The sequence below is a fragment of the Giraffa tippelskirchi genome, chromosome 7, assembly GCF_054371585.1.
Source record: "Giraffa tippelskirchi isolate mGirTip1 chromosome 7, T2T-mGirTip1v1.2.pri, whole genome shotgun sequence".
Taxonomy (NCBI): Eukaryota; Metazoa; Chordata; class Mammalia; order Artiodactyla; family Giraffidae; genus Giraffa; species Giraffa tippelskirchi.
The window spans coordinates 121,520,797-121,537,208 of NC_137281.1; the positions used below are offsets into that span (position 1 = coordinate 121,520,797).

The window sequence follows — 16,412 nt, forward strand, 5'->3', positions numbered from 1 at the left end:
GCTTACTCCTTGGAAGGAGGGTTATGGCCAACCTAGATAGCATATTTAAAAGCAGAGACATTGCTTTGCCAACAAAGGTCCGTCTAGTCAAGGCTGTGGTTTTTCCAGTGGTCATGTATGGATGTGAGAGTTGGATGGTGAAGAAAGCTGAGCGCCGCAGAATTGATGCTTTTGAACTGTGGTGTTGGAGAAGACTCTTGAGAGTCCCTTGGACTGCAAGGAGATCCAATCAATCCATCCTAAAAGAGATCAATCCTGGGTGTTCATTGGAAGGACTGATGTTGAAGCTGAAACTCCAATACTTTGGCCACCTCATGTAAAGAGTTGACTCATTGGGAAAGACCCTAATGCTGGGTAGGATTGGGGGCGGGAGGAGAAGGGGACGACAGAGGATGAGATGGTTGGATGGCATCACTGACTCGATGGACATGGGTTTGGGTAGACTCCGGGAGTTGGTGATCGACAGAGAGGCCTGGCGCACTGCAATTCATGGGGTCGCAAAGAGTCAGACACGACTGAGCGACTGAACTGAACTGAGCTGAAGCCCTTAAAATCATGTATGTGTTTTATATATATATGTACCTCAATCCAGGCACTTAATTTTCACTGGAGACATTTGGTCTGTTAAATTTCATAAAATTTACCGTTGGAAAAGTAGATTCACATGCCCAAGTTGTTCCAAATATGCTTCAAAGTTTTACAGTAACTGAATTGAGGATCAGTTTTTAATTTTAGATTAATAATACGTTTTAATTCAGCAATTTAAAAAATTGAAGTATAGTTGATGTACATACTGTGTTAGTTTCAGGTCTATAGCAAAGTGGGCTGGAGATATAAATATACATATAAATGTATTTTTTCCTTCACAGTAACTTAAAAAAATAGCCTAAAGGACAAAGTAAATCTGATAAACCATGTAAAAGTTTGGTCTAATATAATGAGTTAAAATTTCTAGAACAAAACATTTTTATTTCTGATATGGGGTAAAAAATCTGAGAACATGCAAGAGTAATAGCATGATTTTATAATCTTTTTGAAGGTATTACTAATTTTAGTTGTTGCTAATTAATACATAATACATATTGTTAGTATTATTTGTAATAATTGGAGAAAGAAATGGCAACCCACTCCAGTATTCTTGCCTGGAGAATCCCATAGACAAAGGAGCCTGGTGGGCTACAGTCCATGGGGTCGCAAAGAGTCGGACACGACTGAGTGACACACACACACACACACACACACACACACACACACACACACTCTCTCTCTCTCTCTCTCTCTCTCTCTCTCTCTCTCTCTCTCTCTCTCCTAATATTACTAACAGTGTGAAGATGAGACTCTGTTGAAGTATACCAGTGCTTTTAGATATTGGTGTTAAGGATTAAGTTATAAGCTTTTGGGGTGCTGCTGTCTGTCTTTACCTGATTGTAATGAAGTCAGTTTATATTCTTAGCACATTATTGGAGAATCAGACACATCTTAGTTTTGGGGGATGAATAAATTCACACCAGCTCCTATAAGGAGGGGATGAATAAATTCACACCAGCTCCTATAAGGAGTGAAAGGAGCCATAATTACACAGAAGCAGAGACAGGTTAGGCATATGGATTCCAGAACCAGACTTGCAGGTTCAGTTTCCAGTTCTGGCTCCTTCTAGCTCCATAATATCTCTGTTTCTCCAATTTCTGATCTGCAAAAAAGGCTTATAAGTAAGTAAATAAGTGAAAGTCATTCAGTTATGTCTGGCTCTTTGCGACCCCATGGACTATACGGTCTGTGTAATTCTCCAGGCCAGAATACTGGAGTGGGTAGCCTTTCCCTTCTCTAGGGGATCTTCCCAACCATGGATAGAACCCAGGTCTCCTGCATTGCATGCAGATTCTTTACCAGCTGAGCCACAAGGGAAGCCCAAAAAGGCTTATATGTCACAGTATTTTTTAAGAAAGAACTGAGTGGCTACTTATAAAGCACTTAGAAAATTGTAAGTACCGTATAGCTATTAGGAGTTTGTACCTATCGCTGTTATTATGGAATGTTAGATTTACGATGGTTGCTTAGGCATTGTAGTCTGAGACCCTTATTTTATGGATGAAGAAAGTGAGACCCAAAGAAGGGTCATCAAGACCTAGGAAATCTCTTCACAGGGTCCTGGGCTCTTATATTCTGTGCTAGGCCCAGCGCTATGTGTGAGACCTTGAGTTGTGGGTGTTGCAGGCTTGGACAGGTGGAGATTACAGCAAGAACAACGTCATGATGGGCAAGTGCAGCTTCTTACTCAAGAGGAACTCCAGATTTCTCAGGTTCTTCTCCTCTCCCTGCCCCTCTCCAAGATGGCATCTAGGGAAATGGAGGACTCATTTACCTCTGTGACAGTGACAAGGTGAGAGCCTTGGATCCATGCTGGTGATCTTGAGTGACTTCAGCCTGCAGCAGCTTGAAGCAGGATTTAGGTTCCCTGGCTGCAGGTTGAAGTCAGGTCGTGACAGTGAAAGCACTGAATCTTAGCTGCAAGACCACCAGGGACCAGAGGTCAGTGACAAGGCTCTGGCCCATCAGCTTTGCAGAAAATGAGTTTCTACAAAGAGACAGAAAGTAGTGAAACGAGCAAAGTATTTATTAGGAGGAAAAGAGTAAGTATGGATATACACTTGGGTGGGCTCAGAGAAGAAGTCACGCCCTTGCGGTAGTTTGAATCACTTATATGGGGCATTTCCTCGGGGTTTCCTCTGGCCAGTCATCGTGCTTTGCCAGATTCTGTGTCCTTATTTGGTTTATCTCAGGGTCCTCTCATGTGTACATGTGCATCTCTTAGCCAAGATGGATTCTAGTGAAGAGGCCTATGGGTAGGTTGACATTACTTGCTATGAGGTGACACCCCCTCTCTTTTGACCTCCAAGAAGCCTTTCTCACATGTGTGGTCAGGAAAGTCTCCTTGACCTCAAGAATGAGAAAAATGTGGTCTCTTATGTGAACAGTGTTCAGTTTTTCCTCCTCTTCATCTTGGAGTATCTGTCCACAGGAGACAGATTCTGGTTGCTCAACCTGGAGCCCATCTGTCTCCTGCCTCATGAGGTCCTCTGGATTCTCTTTGTTCAAGGAAATCTCTTCATCTTGACCTAGACCTTGCTCTTCATCAGCAACCAGGAGGCAGGAATACAGGCATAGGTGTCTGAAGCCACTTTCCTCCTCCAGTGCTCGCCTGCTGTTTCATTCTCGCTGGATGCAATGTCATGGTGGACAGGGCACCCAGACTAGCTGGAAGACACAGGACACTCAGCCCGATTTCCCAGGTGCCTCTGTATATCTCAACTCTCTCTTGAAGACTTAGGCCCAAGCTAGGAAAAGCCAGGACTTTAGTGTCTGCCTCCATCGTTTCTCTCTTCCCTCCAGTCTCTGGTGAGACATAACCCCAGATCTCATTGTACTTTTCTGGGAATGTATTCATGCCTGCTTCCCTTGAAAGACCGGATACAGATTAAACATTGGCTTACCAATAAGGGAACTTCTGAAAAACACCTTCCTTACTTAAAAGGATGCATAGGAACATGAGGATGCACCAGAAGTAGCTGTGTCATCCATTCAGTCAGCATGGGTCCTAGGCGTGGAGACTAGAGCACATTCTTCCTCAAGGTGGCTTAGCACTTGTGGGGATGTGTTCAGAAATGGGGGGTGGGAGGAATGTATTCTTTGTTATTGTTCATCTGGAATTTATATTTTCCCAAAGAAAACCTTTAATGGAGTCTGTTTACCTCCCTTAGGGGATATCTCTAGAGAGTGGGATAGTCCTGCAGCCACTTCAGATAGCTTGGCCTCCCTCCTTCCATCTTGAGCTTTCACCTCCTGCACCATGTCCCTTGCGCAGTATTCCAGTTTCACAGTAGGGTACATTTCCTTACACTCTACAGTATAGCACAGGGTCAGCACCTTACGCAGGTAAGAACACATTCATCTTGCTTTCCTCAGAGGCCGAGTGCCCAAGGCAGCACTTGAGGCTTTCAGAACTCAACTCCTGCCTAACCCCTGCCTGGTTTCTGATCCCCCAGGACCTAGTAATTACCTTTACTGATGTGCTGAAAGTGATCACTAACTCGCTTTTGTCCTCCACATTCATTAATGCTGTAGGATGGATGACTCACTCCAGCCATTTGGAATGAAAACCCAGGTGGCAGTAGAGGACAGCTGTTCTTTGAGGTGGGATGGAGTAGTAGATGAACAGAGGATATAAAAGCTATCAGTGACATTTTCCTCTTGAACTGTTAGCTCATGGAACTACATACATCCTCTCTACTCATCTCTTGGTATTCAGCTTCAAGTGATATCCAGAGGTATCTCCCTGATGCTTCCACACCCACAGGAAAAAGTTCTGCTTCTACCTATGTTCCAAAGCATATTTGGAACAGGGACACTTCTCATAGAGTTTCTAATATATTGTATCAAGGTGACTTATTCAGAACTTATTTCTCTTCCACTAGAAAGATTCTTTCTGGGGCAGAGACCAGGTCTTGGTTATCTTGGCATCCCTAATGTCTTGCAGAGGTATTGGTTCAGAATTGGGCCTTAGAAAATGGTGACAGATGTGTGAAATAGAGATAGTTCTGATTAGGAGCCTGAATTTCTTTGATCTTGAACTTTGATCCTGCACTTTCCAAATGACATGCTAGGAGTAGGGAGTGTTCATACTTAAACGGTATAGAAATGAAGGGAAGAGATTTTTTAAATCCATATGGCCATAGTGCTTCTTTCTTGCTGGGTGATAGCCTGCTTAGAAGAATGTGGGGCTGGAGTGAGTGTCAGAGGGTGTCAGGTTACTCCTGTGTATTGAAGGTGGCAAGAACCACTAGAACCCTGAAACTGTCCAGATTGAATCCTTTCCAGATTGACTCCTCCTTTCTGTAAATGCCCCCTATTATTGTAATGGCTTATGATGTCGATCTATTAAAAATACAGAGCCCCAAAATATCTCCTGGTCACTTATTGTGTTCAAAGAAGACACCATGCTCCCCTGATCGCAAGAGATACATTGTTCTGGGGAGTGTTCCTCTCACTGGCGCCAACAGTCTATCCCAGGATCCAGTTTTGTCTGTGGAGCATTTGGAAACAAACCTTTAGAACGATTTTTACAACTCAGGATGCCAGTTGTCTGGCTTGGATTAGGCCATCAGGTTTAGAGCTGGGTCATCTAGCTCTGGAACACATGGTTCAGAACACATTTGAAAGGACAAGTGAAATGCACATCACCTGGTTTTGGTGAGTGGGCTTGCGTAATAACAGACTTTCTGGACCCCACATCCATACATGACTACTGGGAAAACCATAACCTTGTCTAGACGGACCTCTGTTGACAAAGTAATGTCTCTGCTTTTTAATATGCTATCTAGGTTGGTCATAACTTTCCTTCCAAGGAGTAAGCATCTTTTAATTTCATGGCTGCAATCACCATTTGCAGTAATTTTGGGAGCCCCCAAAAATAAAGTCTGACACTGTTTCCCCATCTATTTAACATGAAGTTATGGGACCAGATGCCATGATCTTAGTTTTCTGAATGTTGAGCTTTAAGCCAACATTTTCACTCTCCTCTTTCACTTTCACCAAGAGGCTTTTTAGTTCCTCTTCACTTTCTGCCATCAGGGTGGTGTCATCTGCATATCTGAGGTTATTGATATTTCTCCTGGCAATCTTGAGTCCAGCTTGTGCTTTCTCCAGCCCAGCGTTTCTCATGATGTACTCTGCATATAAGTTAAATAAGCAAGGTGACAATGTACAGCCTTGACGTAGGCAAGGCTTACTTGGTTGAAGTAAGCAACCATTTACTTATAAATTATAGCCAGAGATATGATACCTCTAATTTTCCATTTGGTGTATTCCTGGGTAACATGAACATAATAAGGAATTCTGATTATATAGATCAACTTGACAGGAAATTGGAAATAGGTCCTAAAGTTTAAATTCATAGGTACACTGATGAGAAATGCAGGATACTGTAATCTGTTGAACATGCCTTACCTAATTACCGTGTCCTTTGTATCAAAAAAATAAAAAATAAAAAAATAAATTAGGTCTGCCAACTGGTACTACTTTGGGGACCGATAAGGTAGACTGAGAGAAATTAAGGGCACAATGTAAGGGAAAGTTTAATAGAAATGGAAAGTGTCCTATAGAGCAGCGGTCCACAACCTTTTTTGGTACCAGGAACTGGTTTCATGGAAGACATTTTTTTCTGGGGGGCGGGAGATGGATGGTTTATGTGGTAAAAGTAAGTGATGGGGGTGCCACAGATGAAGCTTTGCTTGCTCACCCGCCACTCACCCTCCTGCTTGGGGACCCCTGATATAGATAACTATGCTTGATAGAGTTCAGCTTTGATTCATTTATGAATAAGTTACTGTCTGCTGAGCACTGTTAAAATACAGCAGAGAAGGAGATAAGAGCTAATGTTCTGAAGAGGGATGCAGACATATTTACCAAGCAGCAAAGAACCATACGTTATTACTATCCATTTATTTAGTCAACATTCATTAAGCACTTACTATGCACAGTTCTAGGCCCTGGGTATACAGCAGTGAACAAGACAAAATGCCTGCTCTCCTGAAGCTGACCTTCTGGAGGAAGAAAGTGGACAAGACAAGAAAATACACAGTATTTTTCCTGTGGAGAAAAATAAAGGAAGATAAGTGATAGGAAGTGATGGGGTGTGTGTGCTGTTTTAGGTAGGTTGACCAGGGCAGGTCTCTCGGAGTGGGTGACTTTGACCACAGATCTAAATAAAATGAAGAAAGTCAAGGGGAGATGTGGGTGATGAGAGCCTGGCAGAGGAATAGTGGCAACTGCTGTAAGCTTATTTTCCAAAGATGGATAAAGAGTTTTGGGACTTAAATTGATGGGACAAATCAATCTGATGCTCTCTGATTTTAAGGACATAATCCTTAATAGAATATTGAGAATTCTTAAAAGAATATTCAGTGGCAAGGTACTTGCATTTTTAAATGAACATTTCAAAGTAAGTAATCAGTGCTAGAAATCTCTTTCTCTCTCTCTCTCACACACACACACACACACAAGCATGCATTATGAGAGCTTCTGTGCATTGGGTAAACATGAGGTAGGTGTTCATGGTGTTGGTGTAGGCATGGAAGCCCTTCTATACTTTCTCCTCCCATTAAGATTCCTCATTCTGTCACTGTCATTGGTTAGAAGAAAATATTGTAACTTAATCAGTTCAGACTAGGTAGAATAGGAATAACTAGAGTGTTTTAGACCAGTTTAGATCTCTTAGAAGCGTTTAACAAAAATATGCTTAGTAAGCCAAAGAAGACATCTCTAGCCTTGAAATTATAGGACGGATGACAAAAATGTTAGAAACTTTTGGGCAAATGGAAAAAAAAATCACAACATGTAGCTCCTTAACGTCGACTCTCTCCTTTACAGTATGAAACCATGCGTGTGTGTGTGTTTATGTGTATATGAATGAGGGGGCTTGCAAAACTAAAAGCACAATTCTCATAGTCCTACCTTAAGCAATGTACAAGCTTGGAGGGAAGATAGCAGACATGATAGGGGAAGGGCTGGTGGATAGTACCAAACCTAAACCTAGTCTCTGGCACTGACTGTGAGGGAGGGACCAGAGATGCTGCTGCTGCTGCTGCTAAGTCACTTTAGTCGTGTCCGACTCTGTGCGACACCATAGACTGCAGCCTACCAGGCTCCTCCATCCATGAGATTTTCCAGGCAAGAGTACTGGAGTGGGGTGCCATTGCCTTTTCCGCCAGAGATGCTAGGAAGACAGAAAAGGCTGGGAGTGAGCAGGGAGGACATGATCTGGTCCTTTAAGGACAGGTTGGGAAAAGTCTCCTCAAAGGAGAGGGTGGCCTGAGCAAAGATACCAAGTTAGGATTGTGCAGTTGATGTTTAGATACAGGAAAGGGGTCCCCATGGACTAGGGCAGAGGCTCTCTGGCTTGGAGATTATAGGAATAACTTTGGAAAAATCAATAGAAAGCCAAGAAGAAAAAACGAGCTCTGTGCTTTCCTTCTATTGTAAGTTGCTTTTTGGCTCATTAATTTATCTGAGTATGTGGGAAAATCATCACTTGCTCCCCCATCTGTGTGCTGCTAATGGGGGCAACCGTAGATCTCAAGACAGTCCATGTAAAATAATCACTGTTTTCTAAGAACTGCATTTTCATTGGTTGGCATACAACCTGACTGAAAATTTAAATAGTACAAAAGGGTAAGAACCAGGGAAACATTTCTCCTAGGGCCCACCAGGTCTTATTAATATATTAATAATATTTATTATTATATTATTAATACTATAATAATTATTATCAGTAGTATATTATTAATATATTAATAACTTTCTTCACTGGTAGTAATTATTTCTTCTTGCTCAGCTTTCTTGCTATCATTCATTTAGTCAACAATTATTTATTGAATGCCTATCATGGACATTGGTGATAACAACAGTGAACAAATGCCCCTGCTCTTAAGAAGCTTATATTTTAGTTGGAAGAAACAGTAAGCAGCAAGCATATTTAAAATATTTTTACTAAATGGGATTATCCTATACATACTCTTTTGCAACTTGTTCTTTTCACATGAGAATATATCTTGGACATCTTTCCCTGTCAGTCTGAAAAGGCCTACTTCTTTTGTTGATAACAGCTAATAATTATTGAGCATCTACTATGCTCCAGTTCAGTTCAGTCGCTCATTTGTGTCTGACTCTTTGTGGCCCCATGAACCGTGGCACGCCAGGCCTCCCTGTCCATCACCAACTCCCGGAGTCCACCCAAACCCATGTCCATCGAGTGGGCGATGCCATCCAGCCATCTCATCCTCTGTCGTCCCCTTCTCCTCCTGCCCTCAATCTTTCCCAGCATCAGGGTCTTTTCAAATGAGTCAGTTTATCGTATAAGGTGGCCAGAGTATTGGGAGTTTCAGCTTCAGCATCAGTCCTTCCAATAAATATTCAGTGTTGATTTCCTTTAGGATTGACTGGTTTTACCTCCTTGAAGTCCAATGGACTCTTGAGAGTCTTCTCCAACACTGCAATTCAAAAGCATCAATTATTTGGCACTCAGCTTTCTTTATGATCCAAATCTCACATCCATACATGACCACTGGGAAAACAATAGCTTTGAGGCTTTGATTAAATGGACCTTTGTCGGCAAAGTAACGTCTCTGCTTTTTAATATGCTGTCTAGGTTGGTCATAGCTTTTCCAAGGAGCAAGCGTCTTTTAATTTCATGGCTGCAGTCACTATCTGCAGTGATTTTGGAGCCCAAGAAAATAAAGTCTGTCACTCTTTCCATTGTTTCCCCATCTATTTGCCATGAAGTGCTGGGACCAGATGCCATGATCTTCACTTTTTGAACGTTGAGTTTGAGGGCAGCTTTTTCACTCTCTTTCACTTTCATCAAGAGGCTCTTCAGTTCATCTTCGCTTTCTGCCATCAGGGTGGTGTCATCTGCATATCTGAGGTTATTGATATTTCTCCTGGCAATCTTTATTTCAGCTTGTGCTTCATCCAGTTTGACATTTCTCACAATGTACTCAGCATATAAGTTAAATAAGCAGGGTGACAATATACAGCCTTGATGTACTCCTTTCCTGATTTGGAACCAGTCTGTTGTTCCATATACAATTCTAACTGTTGCTTCTTGACCTGCATATAGATTTCTCAGGAGGCAGGAAAGGTGGTCTGGTATTCCCACCTCTTTAAGAATTTTCCACAGTTGTGATCCACACAGTCAAAGGCTTTGGCGTAGTCAATAAAGCATATGTTTTTCTGTAACTCTCTTGCTTTTTTGATGATCCAATGGATGTTGGCAATTTGATCTCTGGTTCTTCTGCCTTTTTTTAAATCCAGCTTGAACATCTGGAAGTTCTTGGTTCATGTACTGTTGGAGCCTGGCTTGGAGAATTTTGAGCATTACTTTGCTAACGTGTGAGATGAGTGCAATTTTGCAGTAGTTTGAACATTCTTTGGCATTGCCTTTCTTTGTTATTGGAATGAAAACTGACTTTTTCCAGTCCTGTGGCCACTGTTGAGTTTTCCAAATTTTCTGGCATATTGAATGCTGCACTTTCATAACATCATCTTTTAGGATTTGAAATAGCTCAACTGGAATTCCGTCACCTCCACTATGTTCGTAGTGATGCTTCCTAAGGCCTATTTGACTTCAGATGCCAGGATGTCTGGCTCTAGGTGAGTGATCACACCATCATGGTTATCCAGGTCATTAAGATCTTTTTTGTATAGTTCTTCTGTGTATTCTTGCCACCTCTTAATATCTTCTGCTTCTGTTAGGTCCATACCGTTTCTGTCCTTGATTGTACCCATCTTTGCATGAAATGTTCCCTTGGTATCTCTAATTTTCTTGAAGCAATCTCTAGTCTTTCCCATTCTATTGTTTTCCTCTGTTTCTTTGCATTGGTCACTGAGTAAGTCTTTCTTGTCTCTCCTTGCTATTCTTTGGAACTCTGCATTCAAATGAGTATCTTGCCTTTTCTCCTTTGCCTTTTACTTCTCTTCTTTGCCCAGCTATTTGTAAGGCCTCCTATAGACAACCATTTTGCCTTTTTGTATTTCTTTTTCTTGGGAATGGTCTTGATCATTGTCTCCTGTACAGTGTCATGAACCTTTGTCCATAGTTCTTCATGCACTCTGTCTATCAGATCTAATTGCTTTAATCTATTTGTCACTTCCACTGTATAAGTATAAGGGATTTGATTTAGGTCATACCTGAATGGTCTAGTGGTTTTCCCTACTTTCTTCAATTTAAGTCTGAATTTGGCAATAAGGAGTTCATGATCTGAGCCACAGTCTGCTCCTGGTCTTGTTTTTGCTGACTGTATAGAGCTTCTCCATCTTTGGGTGCAAAGAATATAATCAATCTGATTTCGGTACTGACCATCTGGTGATGTCCATGTGTAGAGTCTTCTCTTGTGTTGTTGGAAGAGGGTGTTTGCTATGATCAGTGCATTCTCTTGGCAAAACTCTGTCAGCCTTGCCCTGCTTCATTTTGTACTCCGAGGCCAAACTTGCCTGTTACTGTAGGTATGTCTGGATTTCCTACTTTGCATTCCAGTCCCTGTGATGAAAAGGACATCTTTTTGGGGTGTTAGTTCTAGAAGTTCTTGTAGGTCTTCATAGAACTATTCAACTTCAGTTTCTTCAGGCTTAGTGATTGGGGCATAGACTTGGATTACTGTGAATGTGAATGGTTTGCCTTGGAAACAAACAGAGATCATTCTGTCATTTTTGAGACTGCACCCAAGTACTGCATTTCAGACTCTTTTGTTGATTATGATGGCTACTCCATTTCTTCTAAGGGATTCTTGCCCATAGTAGTAGATATAATGGTCATCTGAATTAAATTCGCCCATACCAGTCCATTTTAGTTCACTGATTCCTAAAATGTCAATGTTCACTCTTGCCATCTCTTGTTTGACCACTTCCAATTTATCTTGATTCATGAACCTAACATTCCAGGTTTCTATGCAGTGTTGTTCTTTACAGCATCGGACTTTACTTCCATAAACAGTCACATCCACAGCTGGGTGTTGTTTTTGCTTTTGCCTCATCTCTTCATTCTTTCTGGACTTGCTTCTTCAGTAGCATATTGGGCACCTAGTGACCTGGGAAGTTCATCTTTCCATATTATATCTTTTTGCCTTTTCATGCTGTTCATGGGGTTCTCAAGGCAAGATACTGAAGTGGTTTGCCATTCCCTTCTCCAGTGGACCACGTTTTGTCAGAACTTTCCACCATGACCCGTCCATCTTGGGTTGCCCTTCATGGCATGGCTCTTAGTTTCATTGAGTTAGACAATTCTGTGGTCCATGTGATCAGTTTGGTTAGTTTTCTCTGATTGTGGTGGTTATTCTCTTTTCATTGATTGAAGAAATCTCTCCTTTCTTTGTGACTGTGGAGCCCTGGCATGGAAAGGCCCTCCCTTCTCTCTGATCTGGCTCTCAGTGGAAAGTTGAGGGCTCAGTGTCATGTTGTTTCAGAAGAAAGTTGACACAGAAGATCAACTTGCTCTGGTTAGAGAGATATGATTAAAACATATTTGGCTTCAGTCCTTGACTGCAAATCTGATGCAACTTCTGGAAACCCCATAAATGGCTTTAGACGTATTGAAAAGTAGCCCTAATCCTTTCAAAATAGACACGGACTAAAGTATTTTGTTTTTATCTAATCCCATGTTAAAAACCAGAACACTCTTAAGGAAAAAAAAAAGCACAACAACCAGAACCCTCTCTAAATGATTCTAAACTAAAAAGTTTAAATCTGTTTCCATGTTCATTTGTTCTTCAGCATCCTTAGGGTTAATGGTTTGCTTCCTCTGAGCTGAAATTAAGGATGTTGGGGGAAGGAAGAAGTCCTCGCTCTGCATGTTACATGTTGCTTGAGTGTGCTTAGCTTTCATCCGTAAGAGAGTTGAAATCCCCTTCTAATGATTTTTTTTTAAAAAAATGACATTGCTAATTCTTTCAATTCTGGGAAAAACAGGTAGGAACTCAACTCCAAAGATATTTACTTACCTCCCTTAGTCAAGGGTTGATAAAAGTTTGATAAGTCGAAGCCATGGTGACCCCTTTCCTTGTCTGCTTCTGTTCTTCTGAACTCTTGATTCCCATAGAAAAAGCCATCCTGGGGAAGCCAGCCTCTAGGGAGCTCCCTTTTGTTTTTCCAAGATTAACCAGTTCTGCCCTGGGAGTAGCAACAGGCAACTCTTCCAGGAGAAACTCTTCAGGGCTTTTGGTATGTTTCCAAGGACCGTTTTTTGCTCCCTCTGTTCTTCACTGGTAGTGAAGCTGCTTCCCTGCAACTCCTTCCTCCTTTTCTGATGAGATGCTACTTCTGATCTACCCTCGAGCAGCTTCCGGTAGTGGTAAGCAGCCAAGAGTGTTTTTCCGGGAGTTGATCTCAGATTTTCAAGAATGTCCCCTAGAGACCCAGTTTGTTTTCTGTGTAATTACTAGCGCTTTCAGAATAGCCTGGCTTTTCTCATTGTTCTCACTGATACGGTCACGGAATGGGTACCTGTTTGATCTTGCTGCGTTGCTGGGAAATCTCCCTTTTGGGGGGAGAGGCTTAGGTCCAGGCTGAGGTGAGTCTGGGGAGCACTGAAGGGTTGCTGGGACCAAGAGGAGAGTTAGCTCTGGCTCGTTTGATGCTTTTTGTTTCTCTTTTCCGGGTTACTCTTTTGTTTTTATTTTCTGTGTGTTAAAGTTTAGCAAACAGTCTTTGTTATTCTCCCCCATTAAAAAATAATTTTGGGGGGAAGTTAGTTGGATTTGGAAAATAGGACATTTTCTTATTTTCTTTTGAAGTTCAAATGTTGATTCTGTTAGCATCATCCATTGGCTAGTGGAGAAGCATCAGTGCAGCATTTTTTCTTGGTTTCTGGATACTTGTCAATTCCTTTGACCACAGTTGGTTTTAGATTTTTCCCCCCCAGAGGGCTTATAACTGATGCACCTATTCAAGGTATTGTTCATTTTATGATGAATTCTTCCTTTGGACATAAACAGTTTGTCACTAAACTCTCCCTCTAAGCCATAAGGGGTAGATATATTTCTAGTACTGAGATTTCTCTGAACAGAGAAATGGATTGTTCTGGTTATTTTGTTGATAGACATGAGGGAGTCTCATATCCCTAATTAATAATGAGCTGTTTTGAAGAAAAAGGAGATGAGTGAGAAACATTAAGTAGGGGCTGAAAACTTATCAGAAAGAAGGTGGGATTACCAACACCTGTGTTCAAGACCAGCCACCTTACCTGTGTTGTTCCCTGCCTGCCTTTGCAGCAGAATGTAAATTCAAAGGGATTTTGAGACCTATATTTGTCTGTCTTATGTTTTTATATTGTTTCATCATCATGATGCATCTTTTAAAAATGAGGAGCCAAATGATTTTTTTTTGTGTCGTTGGGGGATTTTTTCTGCTCAGAGGATTTTATTTTTTTCTTACATGATACAGTAGAAATTTTCATTTAGTTGGAAAAAGAAACTTAACCTATTGTTTCAAATAAGAAACTGTTACTGTCCTTGAAATAAAACTTCTTAACATATGTATACTAGATGCTTGCACAGCATGTGCAGGAATCAGATGCTAGTATTTGCTTTCAGGATTTCTCAAGAGATGTCAAGGAAAACTCTGTAACCTCAAAATGCTCCATGTTTGTAGTGCATGCCTAAAGTCTTACTTCTTGGCAATATTAAGTATTTTCCAAATATTGACAAAATTCTAATTAAATGTTAAATATAAACATTAAATATTATTGATCATTGTATTTTTGGAAACAGTCCTTCCTTAATTTGAGGCTACCTTTTTCTTTTCTCTCCTCTTCTTCACTCAGTGTTTGTTTGCTGAGCACCTGCCTACCCTGCACCAGGCTCTGTGCTCGATGCCCTGAAGAAGAAGTTGTAGGAGGAAAGCTACAGCATTTTGTTTCAATATATCTTTCTCTGAACCTTCTTTTGAGGTTGGGTGTTCCCCAGGACCTTGTCCTCATCCTCTCACTGACTCATCCTCACCCGCTCACCTCTCCTCACTTCTCTTCGTTCTTCTTTCTGAATGAGATCATTCATCCCCCGTGACTTCAGTGCTTCCTCATGTGTTGACAGTTCCAAGTCTACAAATCGGTCTCTTCTCTTTCATGCTGAGGATATTTTCAGTGATCAAGAGGCATTTCAAGCCTAGTGTGCTCAAAGTGAACTTAACTATTGTCGCACCTCAATTCCTGTTCCTGCTCCTCTACCTTCTCCTTTCACTGCTCTGTTTGTCATTTTCATTAATTATCCTCTCTTGCCCTGAGCGAAAACTCAGAAGTCATCCCAGGTTCTTCCTTGTTTTGCGCCCCAGCATATGGACCATTTTTAATGTTTGTCAATTTCAACTGCAGACATATTTCTAGAATCCAGCTCTGTTGCCTGTTGTCATTATCCCCCATCTCTTTCCATTCCTGTTCTTGGCTGTGAGAGTAAAACCTTCCTAAAAACTCTGTCAGCTTGCACTCACATAGAGGGACATGAGGAAGCAATGACAGTGGACAAGGGGGCCTAGATTCTAAGCATACCTTTCTGCAGAGAGAACACTTCTGCCTCCCCAGTACCTGAGGATCAATCAGGATCTTGACTGTAACAATGTCCTGTGTCACTTCATCTATCAAATGGGAGAACGATAGTTCCTGCCCATAACATTTTGGTGAGGATTAAATGAGAGAATACATTTAATCAGTGCTTAGCATGAGGCTAGGTACTTAGTGGATGGGAGTGATGATGCTGACAATGATGACTTCTTTCAGACTCCATCTCTTACCTACCTTGCCAGCCCCATACACACCACACTCCATGCTCCCTGTAATCTGGTTGTCATGACTGTCATTGCTCCCTTTCACAACACTTGGTCTTTCCACTTGCTGTCCTTCTTGCCGGTACTTACCTTGTTTTATTGAGCAAACTCAGGACTTTACTGGGAATTACCATGTGTGAGATCATAGCTGACTCTGCAAAGCAGGCTTGGTGACTTCCTTCCCTCTGTCTCCATGGTTTTTAGTCCCTTCTTCTGACAGAGATCTGCACTATTGAACTTTCTGTGTTTCTGATACCATCTACCCCAGACTCCTGGCTTTTGAAGAAATGATCCTTGCCTCCCTCTACTCAGCCCAAGTTTGATGTAGAACAGATATCTAATAAGTGTTTGATGGTTGAATGTCAGTAGAGATGCTCTCAAATTCGATAGGAGGTTTTCTACATAGAGTTAAGGATATATTTAAGAAAAATTGAAGTAATAGCTTTCCTTTCTTGAATGTTTAACTTTATATCAGGAGGCACTGTGCTAGTTTTTTTTACAGGTATGACCTCTGTTTGTTAAATGATCCCATGAGTTAGCTGATTGTCCCTGTTTACAGATGAGAAAACCAGGGCTTAGAATGGAGGGGAACTTGCTGGAAGGAGAGAGCTAACAGGATCAAACCTGGTCCTCTGGCTCCAGGCTAATGGAGGAGGGGAAGGAAGATGACCAAGCCAGAGGAGACATGTTTGATAGAGAAAGGGCAGGATGAGGAAAAGCGTTTTGAAAATGCACAAGAGAGGCAGTGAGAGCAGATGAGGAAAGGATAAGAAAGGAAAGAGAAAAGGAAACTGTTGGAAAATAAGCAGGACATAAACAAGAGGAAAAAGGAAGCAGGGTCCCACCACTTTAGTATTCTGTGGCTGGGTAACAGCTGCATGCCTAACAGAATATAAACAGACTTCAGTGTCGACATAACTCACAACAACATCACTCTGATATACATTATATGGGAAATAGAATACTTTATTGTTGAGGCATGGTAATTAGATATAATTGGTAGGCAGTTTATACATTTGGCTGTGCTAACCATCACTTTGACAAACACA

At 41.5% G+C, this 16,412-nt stretch overlaps 1 protein-coding gene across 2 annotated transcripts in view; it reads left to right on the top strand.

The window, feature by feature from the left end:
* Positions 1–16,412, top strand: part of ATP8B4 (ATPase phospholipid transporting 8B4 (putative)) — a 317,399-nt gene that overhangs the window by 30,443 nt on the left and 270,544 nt on the right. The window contains exon 1 of one of the 2 annotated variants that reach the window (XM_081508363.1): positions 12,916–13,117. The exons of the other annotated variant lie outside the window; for it this stretch is intronic. The gene's annotated coding sequence lies outside the window, so the exon portion shown is untranslated. Of the gene's footprint in view, positions 1–12,915; positions 13,118–16,412 lie in introns of those variants that run through there. 2 annotated transcript variants of the gene reach the window in all.